Here is a 16887-nt window from a genome sequence, read left to right on the forward strand (position 1 = left end):
TGTGAGTTTCCTTCAGGTGCTCCGGTTCTCTCCCACAGTCCAAAGAAATGCAGGTTAGGTTGATTGGCCATGGTAAATTGACCCTAGTGTCAGGGGATTTGCAGGGTAAATATGTGGGGTTACAGGAATATGGCCTGGATGGGATTGTGGTTGGTGCAGACTCACTGGGCCGAACTGTCTCCTTCTGCACTGTAGGGATTTTATGACCCCTCATTAAATTTCTTGCGGATAAGAATCAGACTTATAGCTAATGTGCACCAATCTTTATGGGTGTTTATTATGTTTAAGATTAATGCTGTGTCAATCGTAAGTGAAGTGGATTATCAGACATGTTACTATCTGTAGCATTATGAATATGCTTAATAGGTAAAGGACTTATCCAAAAGAAGCTAACACTAAGAGCAATGATTCTGGGCAATGACAGGTAAGCATCGGGGAGATGATGGCCCAGTGGTATTATTGCTAGACTATTAATCCTGAAACTCAACTAATGTTCTGGGGACCTGAGTTCGAATCCTGCCATGGCAGATGGTGGAATTTAAATTCAATTTTAAAAATCTGGAATTAAGAATCTATTGATGACCAATTGTCAACTGTCAGAAAAACCCATCTGGTTCACGAATGTCCTTTAGGGAAGGAAATCTGCTATCCTTACCTGGTCTGGCCTACATGTGACTCCAGACTCACAGCAATGTGGTTGATTCTCAACTGCCCTTCAAAGGCAACTAGGGATAATAAATGCTGGCTCACCACCGATGCACGTGCGCCATGAATAAATTTTTTAAAAAGATTTCTAGTTGTAAGGAGAAATGTGCCTATAATGACATTTGTGGTCATTAGCCCGGGTAAGTTAGGTGTCTTCGCACTAATTCCATGAAATGCAAGAATCCTAGTCCATGAACCTTCCTGTTGGATCAGAGGAGGGAGAGCTTCACTCTGAGTCTAACTATATCCATCCTGAGAATATTTATTATAGAATCATAGAAACCCTACAATGTAGAAAGAGGCCATTCAGCCCATCGAGTCTACATCGACCACAATCCCACCCAGGCCCTACCCCCACATATTTACCCGCTAATCCCTCTAAACTACCCATCTCAAGACACTAAGGGGCAATTTTAGCACGGCCAATCAACCTAACCCGCACATCTTTGGACTGTGGGAGGAAACCAGAGCACCCGGAGGAAACCCACGCAGACACGAGGAGAATGTGCAAACTCCACACAGACAGTGACCCAAGCCAGCAATCGAACCCATGTCCTTGGAGCTGCGAAGCAGCAATGCTAATCACTGTGCTACCGTGCTGCCCTACATTGACTTTGAATGCTTGACAAGAAAAATGATGCAATCCATTCTTTGATTTGATTTGTTATTGTCACATGTATTAACATACAGTGAAAGGTATTGTTTCTTGTGTGCAATACAGACAAAGCATACTGTTCATAACAAAGGAAATGAGAGAGTGCCGAATGTAGTGTTACAGTCATAGCTCGGGTGTAGAGAAAGATCAACTTAATGCAAGGTAAGCCCATTCAAAAGTCTGACAGCAGCAGGGAAGAAGCTGTCCTTGAGTTGGTTGGTACGTGGCCTCAGACTTTTGTATCTTTTTCCCGACGGAAGAAGGTGGAAGAGAGAATGTCCAGGGCGCGTGGGGTTCTTAATTATGCTGGCTGCCTTGCTGAGCCAGCGGGAAGTTTGGACAGAGTCAATGGATGGGAGGCTGGTTTGCGTGATGGATTGGGCTACTTTTGTAGTTCCTTGCGGTCTTGGGCAGAACATGAGCCATACCAAGCTGTGATATAACCAGAAAGAATGCTTTCTATGGTGCATCCGTAAAAGTTGGTGAAAGTCATAGCTGACATGCCAAATTTCCTTAGTCTTCTGAGAAAGTAGAGACATTGGTGGGCTTTCTTAACTATAGTGTTGGCATGGGGAGACCAGGACAGGTTGTTGGTGATCTGGACACCTAAAAACTTGAAACTCTCGACCCTTTCTATTTCGTCCCCATTGATGTAAGCAGGGGCATGTTCTCCTTTACGCTTCCTGAAGTCGATGACAATCTCCTTAGTCTTGTTGACATTGAGGGAGAGATTATTGTTGCCATACCAGTTTACCAGATTCTCTATCTCATTCCTGTACTCTGTCTTCGACACCAATAGACATCATTTTGATGAGCATAGAAAGTCAATAAAAGATATGCAACGTTAAACAAAACTTTACTACAAGAGAATCTGATGCTGGTTTTGGAATGGTGGCCCAAAATGTTAAGTTATGCTTCAAGTAGTGCTGGAACTCCAGTATATTTACAATACTGTTTGCTTTTATGATTATTTCTATTTGTTCTTTAAGAAGATGAGCTGCCAAAGATCTATTTTGAGATTATGTTTAACTGCAGGGTTGTATCATTTGTTTTCTTTCGATAATTTGAACGGTGTATACCATCTGCAATGCTAATAAAATCTCCCATGTTATTCTTAAAATAAAACAGGATCAAAAAATTTAATCAGAATAAAGAGAATTAAATGTCATTGAACTAGAATAATTTTAAAAATATTTGATCTGAAGGGCTGTTGTATATTGCAGCTCAAGTCTTCATTGCTGACTAAGTTTTGTATTTAAGATGAATTTACATTTGTAGTGGTTTCACATCATTAAAGTTGGGTATATACCTGGATTATGTGCTCAGGTATCTAGAGTGGGTCTTCAGGCAAGTATTGACTCCAAAGCAAGGCAAAACAAGACTCCCGGATGAAGAGTTTTCACTCCTATCTGAAGCTAGATCAGACTCTACATTTACAGTACAATGCTTTCGCATTGATATGAAGGAAAGTCACTTTGTAGCAACACTAAAAGATTATATTTATATACAGGTTTTCTCAACCAAGATGTCCCAAAGGGCTTTCTAACCAATTAAATGCAGGAAACACAACAGTCAAATTGCACTCAGTAAGGTCCCACTAACAGCAATGTGATAATGATTGGATCATCTGTTTTAGCGATGTTGGTTGAGGGATAAATAAGGTAAGATAACCCTCCCCTTCTTCAAAATACCACCAGAAATTTCACATGCACCTGAAAGTGTAGGGAGGGCTTTAGCTTAATGTCTCATCTGAAAGACTGGGAATCTGTGAGTACAGCACTCCATGCATTGGATTGCCAACCTGGATTATGTGCTCAGGTATCTAGAGTGGGTCTTCAGGCAAGTATTCTACCTTGAGCCACAGCTGACGCTTTCCTACCCAACTTGGGTGCTGTGCTAACATGGATAAGTCAAACCAAAGAAGTATTTGAACTATTAGTCTCATGCCAATATTGTTTTGTGGGCACTACTTCCTTAGGTACCAAAAGATGATCTTAGTGAGTGAAGTGTCTGGGTTTGGCTCAAAAGAAAATCAGTTAAGAGGTCATTTAACTGATTCAGTCTGTAAGGGCCAAAAATGCATTTAACTAAGAACGTATGAAATAGGAGCAGGAGTAGGCCATTCAGTGTTTCAAGCCACTTTCACTATTCAATGAGACTATGGCTGATCCATTCAGCAGCATTATCCTGCACTGTTCCTTTCAGTCTATCAGTGTCATTCTTGCACATACTCAACAACTGAGCCTCCACAGTGCTCACAGGAAGGGAATTCCAAAGAGTCACCACTCTTTTTAATGAAGAAATTCCTCCTCATCTCAGTCCTAAATGGCATGAGATATGTCCCTTGATGCTAGACCCCCAACTCAAGGGAAACATCAGCCCCGATTCTCCCATTGTGACCCGCAACTTTGCTGTCGGGTCGGGGTGGGAGATGCACGTCTCCAGCTTTGAACAGGGATTTGCGGATGCGCTGGGAACGCATGCATATCTCCCAGAGCTGGTGAACAGTCACCGGTCAGACCACGCTGGAAATGATAGGAAGGCAGGTAAGTAATTTAAATCATTTTTTAATATGTTTTAAATATGTATATTCATTAATCGGGACCATTCAGGGGCGGGGTGGTGGTGCCCCCTGGGCATGGGCACCCTGGCAGTGTCAGCCTGTGCCCCCTGGCACTGCCCAAGGGACAAAGTGTCCCTGCCCAGGGGGCATCTTGGCATTGCCCATCGGGCAGTGCCAAGAGGGCGGGGCCTATTGTGGGTGGAGCCTAGGGGCGATCGGTGGGGATGGGGGGTCCAACTGCCACTCTGCAGACAGGATCGGACTAGGAAGGAGGGCAGCGATTGGGGCGGGCTGGGGGGGGGCATGGTCTGCCAGGGGGAGCTGCCTCTGCGAGGGTCTGACTAAGGGGCTGGGCTATGCATCGGGGCGCGGGAGGTCAGGGCTGGCCCGGGAATTGCTGTTGGGGTCCGCGATCGGGCCGTGGGGGAGGGGGGAACCGGAGGAGCTGCAGGGACAGCACTGCGGGGGTCCCAGGCTGGCCAGCAATGGAGCTGGCCAGGAAACGGGGAGACTGACAGATCGGGACCCTGCGCATGCACAGAGTTCCAGAACTGTCAAACTCTGGTGCAAATAGGCCCCGCCCCCCGGGTTTTTAATGAGATTCACGACTGGGACCTCTTCTATGCACAGAATGCAGAGATTCAGGTGAGAAGCTGAACTGAGAAAACAGCCGGGATTTAGAACAGTTTTCCTGCCAATTCAGCACTTTTGAGAGAATCGCCCCCATTCTTCCTGCATCCATGCTGTCAAACCTTCTACGAATGTTTTATGTTTGAATGAGATTATCTCTCATTCTTCTAAATGTCAGAGAATAAAGGACCAGTCTATTTAATCTTTCGTCATAGGACAATCCTTCCATCTCAGGAATTAATTTAGTGACCCTTCATTGCAAGTATATCTTTCCATATTTACCCTACATCAATTTGCATGTGGCTCAGGAATGATCCAGAGATTATTACCTTTGAGGTTCTGCTTTTAAATTTAGTGCCTAGCTTCTAATATCCCAAATACTGACACTGAATAGGCAACTCAGACATCTGGACTCATGCTCTTGACTGCAGAGAATAGTATCTATCCCCCTGATTATACTCTCTCCTATCATTACCACAATCCGCTTCTCTCTTTCCACTTGAATGGCATCCTTCACCATGGTGCCATAGTCAGTCCACTCACCCACCTTGCACTCCTTCTCCTCAAACACACATGTAGCAAGCACTTTGTACCTGTTGGACAAAGTCAGGGGCTACATGCTGGTTCCCTTTATCTGCCTGATACACAGTCACATCCTCCTGTTCCTGACCACTGACCAACTGTATGATTCTGCCTATCCCATGGGGAGTGACCACCTCCTGGAATAAAGTGTCTACAGAACTCTCCACCTCCCTGATGTCCTGCATTATCTACAACTCAGACTCTAGCTCAGCAACTCAGAGCCAAAGTTCTCTAAGCTGCAGACACTTACTGCCGATATGGTTGTTTGGGATTGTAGTGCATTTCACAGATTTCCACATACTGCGGTCACAGCACCATCAGTCCTGTCAATTCTGTCCAAACTTATTTATTGAATATGAATGAGTTAATAATTTACACAGGAAGAATGGGAAGTCACACTGACCTAACTTAGAGACAAAAAGGAAACTTATCAACCGCTGGAAGTTGAAAGAAAGTAGAAAATGGAACACCTCTTTCCCTCTCTGTTCCTAATTCCCACCTGAACCAAATTCTCAACTCTTCACTCAAGGGGAGGTGATGGCTGAGTGGTATTATCACTGGACTATTAATTCAGAAACTCAGGTAATGTTCTGGGGACCGGGTTCGAATCCCACCATGGCAGATGATAGAATTTGAATTAAATAAAACTATCTGGAATTAAGAGTCTACTGATGACCTTGAGACCATTGTCGATTGTTGGAAAAACCCATCTCATTCATTAATGTCCTTTAGGGTAGGAAATCTGCAGTCCTTACCTGGTCTGGCCTCCGTGTGACTCCAGAGCCACAGCAATGTGGTTGACTCTCAACTGCCCTTAGGCAACTAGGGATGGGCAATAAGTGTTGTAAGAAGTCTCACAACACCAGGTTAAAGTCCAACAGGTTTATTTGTTAGCAAAATCCACTAGCTTTCGGAGCGCTGCCCCTTCGTCAGGTAAGTGGGAGTTCTGTTCACAAACAGGGCATATAAAGACACAAACTCAATTTACAAAATAATGGTTGGAATGCGAGTCTTTACAGGTAATCAAGTCTTAAAGGTACAGACAATGTGAGTGGAGAGAGCGTTAAGCACAGGTTAAAGAGATGTGTATTGTCTCCAGACAGGACAGTTAGTGAGATTTTGCAAGCCCAGGTAAGTCGTGGGGGTTACAGATAGTGTGACATGAATCCAAGATCCCGGTTGAGGCCATCCTCATGTGTGCGGAGCTTGGCTATCAGTCTCTGCTCAGCGACTCTGCGTTTTTGTGTGTCGTGAAGGCCACCTTGGAGAACGCTTACCCGAAGATCAGAGGCCAAATTCCTGTGACCACTGAAGTGTTCCCCAACAGGAAGAGAACACTCTTGCCTGGTGATTGTTGAGCGATGTTCATTCATCCATTGTCGTAGCGTCTGCATGGTTCCCCCATTGTACCATGCCTCGGGACATCCTTTCCTACAGCGTATCAGGTAAACAATGTTGGCCGAGTTGCAAGAGTATGCACTGTGTACCTGGTGGATGGTGTTCTCATGTGAGATGATGGCATCCGTGTCGATGATCTGGCATGTCTTGCAGAGGTTGCTGTGGCAGGGTTGTGTGATGTCGTGGTCACTGTTCTCCTGAAGGCTGGGTAGTTTGCTGCGGACAATGGTCTGTTTGAGGTTGTGCGGTTGTTTGAAGGCAAGAAGTGGGGGTCTGGGGATGGCCTTGGCGAGATGATCGTCTTCATCGATGACATGTTGAATGTTCCGGAGAAGATGTTGTAGCTTCTCCGCTCCGGGGAAGTACTGGACGACGAAGGGTACTCTTTCCGCCGTGTCCCGTGTTTGTCTTCTGAGGAAGTCAGTGCGGCTTTTCACTGTGGCACGTCAGAACTGTCGATCGATGAGTCGAGCACCATATCCTGTTCTTATGAGGGCATCTTTCAGCATCTGGAGGTGTCTGTTGCGATCCTCCTCACCTGAGCAGATCCTGTGTATACGGAGGGCTTGTCTGTAGGGGATGGCTTCTTGAACGTGTTTAGGGTGGAAGCTGGAGAAGTGGAGCATCGTGAGGTTATCCGTGGGCTTGCGGTACAGTGAAGTGCTGAGGTGACCGTCCTTGATGGAGATGCGTGTGTCCAAGAATGCAACCGATTCCGGAGAGTAGTCCATGGTGAGTCTGATGGTGGAATGGAACTTGTTGATGTCATCATATAGTTGTTTCAGTGATTGTTTGCCATGAGTCCAAAGGAAGAAAATGTCATCAATGTATCTAGTGTATAGCATCGGTTGAAGGTCCTGTGCGGTGAAGAGATCTTGTTCGAACCTGTGCATGAAGATGTTGGCATTTTGAGGTGCGAATTTGGTCCCCATGGCTGTTCCGTGTGTCTGGATGAAGAACTGGTTGTTGAAGGTGAAGACATTGTGGTCCAGGATGAAGCAGATGAGTTGTAAAATTGCATCTGGAAACTGGCATTTGTCGGCGTCGAGTACTAAGGCAGTTGCAGCAATGCCATCATCGTGGGGGATGCTGGTGTAGAGTGCCGAGACATCCATTGTGACGAGGAGTGCTTCTGGTTCAACTGCTCCATGTGTGCTGAGTTTCTGTAGGAAGTCCGTAGTGTCGCGACAAAAGCTGGGGGTTCTTTGTACAATGGGTTTCAGGATGCCCTCGATGTAGCCGGAGGGGTTCTCGCACAGGGTCCCATTGCCCGATACGATGGGACAGCCGAGTGTGTTTGCCTTGTGTATCTTCGGGAGGCAGTAGAGATCTCCAATGCGGGGAGTACGTGGGATGAGAGCACGGAGGGTGCTCTGAAGGTCCGGATCAAAAGTCTTGATCAGTCTGTCGAGTTGGCAGGTGTGTTCTTTGATCGGATCTGCGGGTAACTGTCTGTAGTGTTCCTCATTGTTCAGTTGTCGGTACACTTCTTTACAGTAATCTGTTCTGTTCAGTATGATGATGGGTCCTCCTTTGTCTGCTGGTTTGATGACAATGTTGCGGTTGGTCTTGAGAGCGCGGATGGCGTTGCATTGTGCTTGGGTGATGTTCAGGGCTGTCTTGTGAGTGCGGCTGATGAATCTGGTGTTGACGCACCTCCTGACGGCTTGGGCATACATGTCAAGTCAAGGGCAGCAGCCTTCCGGAGGAGTCCAATTCGACTCTTTCCTCTTCGGTTGCACTGTGGATCTCTCTGTTGGCTGTTCTGGTTCATTGGCTGTCTCATTGTGTTCGCTGTTGGCCTCTTGGGGTTTGTGGAAGAACTCCCGCAGCCTCATTCGCCTGATGAATTCCTCTGCTGATGGGGTCCATTTTGGTGGTGGGGCAGAAATTGAGCCCTCGGCTGAGAACTTCAATTTCATCTGGTTGAAGTGTGTAGTCCGACAAGTTGACAATGGACTTCCCTGCAGTGGTACTGTATTCTACTGTGGTACCGGGGGAGGCTTGATTGCTGCTGGTGGTGATGCCGAGTTTCTCAAGTTTCCTGTTCAATAAATGCTGGCCAGCCAGCAACACCCATGTCTTATGAATGAATTTTTAAAAAATCTACGTCTTACTTGGCATTCTCTGGGTCCATGCAGCCCTTTCTGCATGCAGGTTTGAAGCTTCTCCGTAGATGAAAAGAGGCTCTGATAGCTCACTAGCTGGCTCAATTTCCTAGGCCCTGATTTTCTGGGCTCATTCACTGTGGGTGCAAATCCTGTTAAGGCTGCTAACTCCCGTGAGAAGGCCATGATGGGATTTGTGGCGGCGAGACCTTAGTTTGAGATTTTTCCCAACCCCGTCGGTGACATAATCATCTAATTACTATCAACTTGAAGATATTACAATATTCTCAAATGGCATGGCAACAGGAATCAATGCTGGTTTCCAAGAACGGAAACCAGTTGTGATGGCCATGCTAGGGGCTCGGAGATGAGTATAGCCCCTAGGCGGTGAGGGACACAGATCTTGGCACTGCCAGGCTGGCATGGGCAGGACCATGAGGGGGAGTGGTGCAGGGGACAGGCACTGATGCCCCGATGCCAGCAATGATGAGAGGGTGTGTCGAGTAATCCGGTTCCTGGGCGGGGAAGGGGGGGTGGGGGGGGGGGTGGTGGCGCTGTTGACCAAAACACTGGAGGAAGATTGACCCTCTGTGATCGAGGGTTGGGAGCATTTCCCTTATCTGTAGGGGGTCTCAATATCTGTGTGGCGTGGAGGGGGCCTTTAACTTTACTTTGAGATCGGGGCACCTTTTCAAAACAGTGCCCCAATCTCTGTGGAGCCGGCATTGCCTGTGTGTTAAGGCCCTGCCCTTCAAGAATGATGGCGCAAAACACGTCCCCCAGCTTTTTTTTCACAAAGTGTCAGAATATCTGGAGTGAAAACCTGGCTGTGATTCTGGGGAGAAACATGTTGGCTTTCAATGAGAATCTGACACTTCGGCCACGATGCATCCAAATTGGGACTAAGTGCCAACACCAGCAGGAAAACTGGAGGGTTCCCCACTGGCGTTATCAGCGTCTGTCAGGTAGGATTCTCCCATTCGATACATGCTAATTTATGCATTGTTGACAATCCGCCGCCCAGCCCTGCCGTTCCGAGACAGGGCTGTCATTTTTGAAGGGCAAACCAAACTCCACGATTGTTTATCGAACCCCCAAAAAATGAAATGGTGCCCTCCACTGACCAGGGGAGCACCACCAACCCCTCATCAAAAGGGGGGCATCCTCCGCCTCACTCCCACAAATAACAGGTAACCCCCCCCACCCCAAAACACAGCATTGAGGTGTTAGGGTGACAGGACCCAAACCCTCAGACTCCCCTTCCCCCTCAGACCCTCCTCAGACTCCCTTCCCCCCTCAGACCTCAGACCCCACACCCCACTCCCCTCTTCCAGGCCACAGTGAAGGCTTTGATTGGCCAATCTCAAAAAAGGCTTCACTGACAGCCTCAGCTGTGAATGTATCTGAAATGGTTTTATTGATCCTAACCTCAAGCTAAGCCTGATTGACAGTCTGTGGTTCCTGCTTTGTAAAAAAGGAAATGAGACCTGTTTGGGAGTCTGAGGGGAAAGGGGAGTGTGTGTGAGGGTCTGTGAGGGGGCGGGGGGGGGGGGGGGGAAAGGGGGCTAAGTGCGGGTCTGAGGGGAAAGGGGAGTGCGTGGAGGGGGGTCTGAGAGGAAAGGGGAGTGCGTGGGGGGGGGGTCTGAGGGGAAAGGGGAGTGCGTGGGGGGGTCTGAGGAGGAAGGGGAGTCTGAGTGGGGGTGTGAGGGGAAAGGGAGTCTGAGTGAGGGTGTGAGGGGAAAGGGAGTCTGAGTGGGGGTCTAAGGGGAAAGGGAGTCAGAGTGGGGGTCTAAGGGGAAAGGGAATCTGAGTGGGGGTCTGAGGGGGATGGGAATCTGAGTGAGGGTCTAAGGGGGATGGGAATCTGAGTGGGGGTCTGAGGCAAAAGGGAGTCTGAGTGGGGGGTCTAAGGGGGATGGGAGTCTGAGTGGGGGGTCTAAGGGGGATGGGAGTCTGAGTGGGGGGTCTAAGGGGGATGGGAGTCTGAGTGGGGGGTCTAAGGTGAAAGGGAGTCTGAGTGGGGTCTAAGGGGAGAGGAGGGCTTAATGAGGGGTCACGTTTTGCCTGCTTGGTGTGGAGGGCTGAGAATACCCCTCTTTATTGAAGGGTTGGTTGGTTGGTCCCTGGATATTTGGGATCCAACGTGCCAGATCTACGACTGTGAAGACATGTAGTGGAACCCGCCCAGTGCTGATTCAGCTGGAGGGGAGGTTGTATAGCGGGAGGCCATTGAATCTGTCTCCAAGCCCACTAACCACACGCTAAAGAGAATATTTATCAGGTTCCCGCCCTTTCAGGACCAGCGTAATTCACAATCAGAGGTAGCAGGCCCGGAGAATACCCCCTTTGCCATTTTTTAGGAAAATTCTGCCTACGTTGAGGGCAAGTACTTTCAGCTGATTGATGGACAACTGCCACTTCAAGCAACTCTATGTTTAATTGGCTATTCGACTAACAATGTTTGAAAGAAAGAATCTAATTCTTCTTCGAAATTTAAAGTTAAGAAAAGCTTACCAGAACAAAGAACAAAAAAAACAAAGAAATTCTCACCTGAACCAAATTTCCAACTCCTCGCTCAATCTACATCTCACTCAGGCATAGTCTGGTGTCTACCTGCCCTTTTCTGCATTAAATGGTTTATCGGATGTTTCTTTGAGCTTCTCCCAATTTGCCACCATAATTTTGACAGATTGTGGTAGAGATCCTTTTATGCCAGCTCATGTGTTTCCTGCTGCACTTCTTCCAAAGGTTCTGAAGGTGAAATGGGAGACGACATTCATCTGCAAAGTTGATTTTCAATTCACCATGTATCAAGTTTCAGCAGTTAAATTTCAGTTTAAGAATAGCAGCCAGATCCATGAAAGATGTTAGATGGAAAGAAAGATTAGGCTTGTAAATAAAAAGAAACAAGAATTAAGGAAAAGTAAATATTAAAGAATTAGAATATGTAAACTTAAGAATAACTTCTCCATTCCTTCACATCATTTACTCAGAAGTAATTAGGTGAGGCATTGATAGATACAAACAATGGCATTATTTAGGGGAGGCAATGGCCTTGTGGTATTATCGCTAGATTATTGATCCAGACACTTAGCTAATGTTCTGGAGACACTGATTCAAATCCCACCATGGCAGATGGTGGAATTTGAAATCAATAAAAAATATCTGAAATTAAGAATCTACTGATGACCATGAAACCATTGTCGATTGTCAGAAAAACCCATCTGGTTCACTAATGTCCTTTAGGGAAGGAAATCTGCCATCCTTACCTGGTCTAGCCTACATGTGGTTCCAGATCCACAGCAATGGGGTAACTCTCAACTGCCCTTGGGCAACTAGGGATGGGCAATAAATGATGGCCAGCCAGCGATGCCCATGTCCCAGGAATTAATTTAAAAAAAACAAGGTAAATGGCAACTCGTGAAGATCTGATATTCCAGCTATGTGATGATTACAGGGCTAGTAGCAAGTTTACAATGATCTGTGAGAGTTTAAAATATAGTTTAAAATCAAGATAAAGCACTGGCAAAGCCCCTGGAAAAATACAAAACTATAACAAATGATGGTGCTCAATTGAATATATGAACTGATTCATAAATCCCAGCAGTAAAATCAATCAGGCTGGTAACTGCAATCAAATGATAAATGGCAACAATGCAACAAATGTTTTAACAACATGTCAAAATGCTCAACCAACTGAAAACTTAACCTGGTTACAATCAGCAAGCTAATGAAAAAGTACGCTTGGTTGACAGGCTTATATGGGTGTGAAACATTGGGGTCAACTGTGAAGCAACCACTTCCATCAGAGTGAAAGGCAGATTGTTTGAGTACACCGCCAGCCAGATTGAATCAATTTGGCAGCCCAAACTATATTCATGGTGGGACCTGACAGAAATTCCATCGTTGACTTGCTCAGATGTTTAGTACAGCTCATTGAAGGGGAGAATGGAAAACCTGATTGTTCTTCCACAGTGCTCAGCCAGTCCAGATAAATTTAAGAGCTGAGGGGAAAACCAATGGGTAGAGCTTGTCTATCACATGATCTGCCCATTGGCACTTCAAAATTTCACAAGGGTCCTAATTATAACGCCTTTACCATCTCAGAAGACGAGGGAAATTTGGCATGTCAGCTACAACTCTCACTAACTTTTACAGATACACCATAGAAAGCATTCTTTCTGGTTGAATCACAGCTTGGTATGGCTCCTGCTCTACCCAAGACTGCAAGAAACTACAAAAGGTCGTGAATGTATCCCAATCCATCACGCAAACCAGCCTCCCATCCATTGACTCTGTCTACACTTCCCGCTGCCTCGGCAAAGCAGCCAGCATAATTAAGGACCCCATGCACCCTGGACACTCTCTCTTCCACCTTTTTCCATCGGGAAAAAGATACAAAAGTCTGAGGTCACGTACCAACCGACTCAAGAACAGCTTCTTCCCTCCTGGTGTGAGATTTTTGAATGGACTTACCTTGCATTAAGTTGATCTTTCTCTACACCCTAGCTATGACTGTAACACTATATTCTGCACTCTCTCGTTTCCTTCCCTATGAACGGTATGCTTTCTCTGCATGGTGCGCAAGAAACAATACTTTTCACTGTATGTTAATACATGTGACAATAATAAATCAAATCAAATTAAATACATCATCGTACTCTGGTTTGCAGGAGCTAATGATGCTGCTTCGAGAGTCTGGCAAGAACATAAAACCACATTTTTCACAGCCCCATAGTGCTGAGAACTACATCAGATGCACAGTTGGCTGCAGAATAGAATTTCCAATGAAACATCAATTTTAAAAGTGTGTTTATTTATGCTGATAATTTTTTTACTGGACATTTAATATGAAGGCAAAGGGTGATTTGGGGAGAACTGCTCCTTTAAAAAAAAGAACTAAAAGGGCTTGTGCAAAGTCAGGTGGTGTAGCTTAGATTGGAAGATCACCTATTAATGAAAGCAAGATGGATGGAGTTAGGGCAGAAGCTAAATAAATAATCCCAGGTCTATATGAAATATGCAGAAATGATGATCTGCGTGTCAAAATAACTCTAACCTCAGCGATGAACAGTGACATTTATGTAGGTACAATAATGTAGGTACAATTCTAACCTCATTGTGGGCAAGGACCACAAAGACAATGGTTGTGAGTGCAACAATGGGCTTTTATGCATCTGGCGCTTTCTAGGCTGTTCATGGGATATTACAACACCAGTTTAAAGTAGCACTCACCTGATGAAGGAGCGGCGCTCCGAAAGCTCGCGCTACCACATAAACCTGTTGGATTTTAACCTGGTGTTGTAAGACTACTTACTGTGCCTACCCCAGTCCAATGCCGGCAACTCCACATCATGGGATATTAGCAACATTTCTCAGTTTGCAATTACTGTCACATAAGGAAGATAACTGAAGATCTCTATTTGAAGAGAGATGGCTTTGTTGCATTCCCTCTTATCAATGATAAAGATGCAGAACAAACACGGGAGTTTGCGAGGGTTGCAGTCTTTCTCATCACAAGGATGCCATTGACTGCACACATGTTGCTTTGTCTGTTTTACATGTCAACTTTGCCATGCATTGGAACTGAAAAGGATTCCATTCTCTCAAAGTCTAAATGGTAGTGCCAACAGGCAGATCAATGTCCCAGTGTCCTGGTAGTAGTCATGCTGCATTAATTCTGTGGCATTCTTTTGTTCTATCTGCACTTCAGGCACCACAGCAAGCCAAAGGCTGACTACTGGATGACAAATTTATCCACAGACTTCTGTTTGTAACCTACATACGTATGTAAAGCATACGTACAGTGAGCATCATGCTGCTACAAGACATGTGATCCAGGAGACCACTGATGTGCTGAAGCAACAACTCCTCTGCCTGGTCTACTTGAGCAGTCCTGCATTACTCAACTGAATAGCTCTCAAAATCTTTAGTGGTATCCCGCATAACCTTGTCATCATGGGAGACCAGTCTTAATCGCCATCTATTAGGTGAGAACTTGAGGAGCAGGAGCAAGAGAAGAAGGAGGATGTGAATGTAGACGAGGAGGAAGAGTGGAGAGGTGGCAACCTAGCTAGCTCCTTTCCTCCCAGTCTGTATATGCGGAAGTAATTCAGGTGTGATACCAGTAACCTCATCCCCAATTTCCTGCTCAAAAACAATTCCATCTTCCTTACCTTCCCCCGTAACTGACCATCACATTATCCAAAATGCAAAATACTGTGAAAACTGGAAATCTGAAATAAAAACAGAAAATACTGGATAAACCCAAGCAGGTCTGGCAACATCTGTGGAGAGAGAAGCAGAGTTAATGTTTTGAGTCCATATGACTCTTCTTCAGAGTTGAAGAGGGGCAGAAATGTAATGGATTATATATTTGCAGGGGGATGGAGAAAGTGGAGCAGAATAGAAGGTCAGGGATAGGTCGGAGCTCAGGAGAGATTGACAAAGATCTCATGGACATAAGACAAAAGGGAGCCATTGACGGTAACGTTAAAGACTAAAGAAGATGCTGATAGTGGCATAAAGGTAAGATTGCAGAATGTGTGAATAAAACGAAGCAAAACTAAAGAACAAGTGACAGATGGTCCTATGGGGGAGGGGCTTCATTGGGACATACAAAAAAAAGGGTCAAAATGGAGGAGATAGTTTACAGTCTAAAGTTGTTAAGTTCAATGTTCAGTCCAGAAGGCTGAAATGTGTCTAATTGAAAATGAGTTGTTCTAGTTTACGTTGGATTTCACTGGAACATTGTAGCAGGCCAAGGACAGACATGGAGGCATGAGATCAAGATGATGAGTTCAAATGGCAAGCAACAGGAAGGTTGGGGGTCATGCTTGCTGACAGAGTGAAGGTTTCTGCAAAATGGTTACTCAGTCTACTTTTAGTCTCCTCAATGTCGACAAAACCACAGTGGGAGCAGCGAATACAGTAGACCAAATTAAAGTGAAATGCTCCTTCACCTGAAAGGAGTGTTAAGAGCTTTGAACAGTGAGGAGGTAAAAGGGGCAGGTGTTACACATTCTGTGATTGCATGGGAAGGTGCTGTGGGAAGGGGATGAAGGGTTGGGATGATGGAGGAATGGACCAGGGTGCCACAGAGACATGATTCTTTTGACCAACAAATAAAAACCAACAAAAACTAAACATTCCAAATCAAATTTATCAATGAAATAACAACAATTTACATCTATATAGTCCTTTAATATTTTTAATAATTGGGGAAAATTAAGATTAAAAAAAAGCAAAGTCAAGCTGGGGAGTTGATTAGAGGCAGATGGGGAAAAAATGATGAGATGCAAGTTAACTATCAGTGGGAAATAAGTATTTTACTTATGTGACCTGAAAGAACAGTGGGGCTATAGGAATGGTAACTTCAAAGTGGAGAGATAAGGAAATTGTGACATAACTGCCAAAAGCTGACTCCACAGGGTGATAAAATCAAAGGGGAAGAAACGTATAAATGCAGGACACTAAGAAGAAAAGGGGAAAGAGACAGCTAATACCAGAATTGCAGCAAGTTGCAGCTATAGTCTCCTGAGAGAAGTCGCCATTTTGCGCCTTTACTGAACCAGAGGACTACTTCTCAGACGTAATCACCTTAACCTGGCTGTGGTAATTATTGCGCTGGATTCAGTTCATAGAATCACTGAATATTGGATGTCGTTTGGGGAAAGGGGTATGTCAGAATTTAGGTAAACTTAGAGAGCTTTGGGAACTAAGGGACAGTTTAATGTATAATTATGTGTGCATAACCATCAGTATTCTTAAGTGACGTTGAGCATTATAGTCCTCCTGTTGTGTGTGTTTTTGTTTTTCTATTAAGCTAATACATATTTTTTATGAATTGTTCACACAACAACTGGTCTGTTTCGTCACTGGGTTGTACATCATTCTTCACACAATACCAAAAAAATACATACACCACTATGAACCGGTGTTCCAGGTTACCCTCCTGGATTTTGGGATATCCTCACATTTAACATCAGTGTCGTTTGTAACAATGTGGTGAAAAGTCCCAACGCTCTTAACAAGAAGTTGATAAATGGAAAACATTTTTGACATCTTTGTCAATGAATCATAGAAAGAAAATCAGGAAAGGCAACCAAAAGTTTGATAAAAGAGCGAGTCTTTTAGGGCCATTTTAAAAGAGGAAAGAAGACAGAAACATATAGGGATGTTTAGAAAAGGAAATCAGAACTTAGAGCCAACTCAACTGAAACCAAGATTGCCCCCAGTGGTGGGGC

Source organism: Mustelus asterias, chromosome 11, assembly GCF_964213995.1.
Source record: "Mustelus asterias chromosome 11, sMusAst1.hap1.1, whole genome shotgun sequence".
NCBI classification, from domain to species: Eukaryota; Metazoa; Chordata; class Chondrichthyes; order Carcharhiniformes; family Triakidae; genus Mustelus; species Mustelus asterias.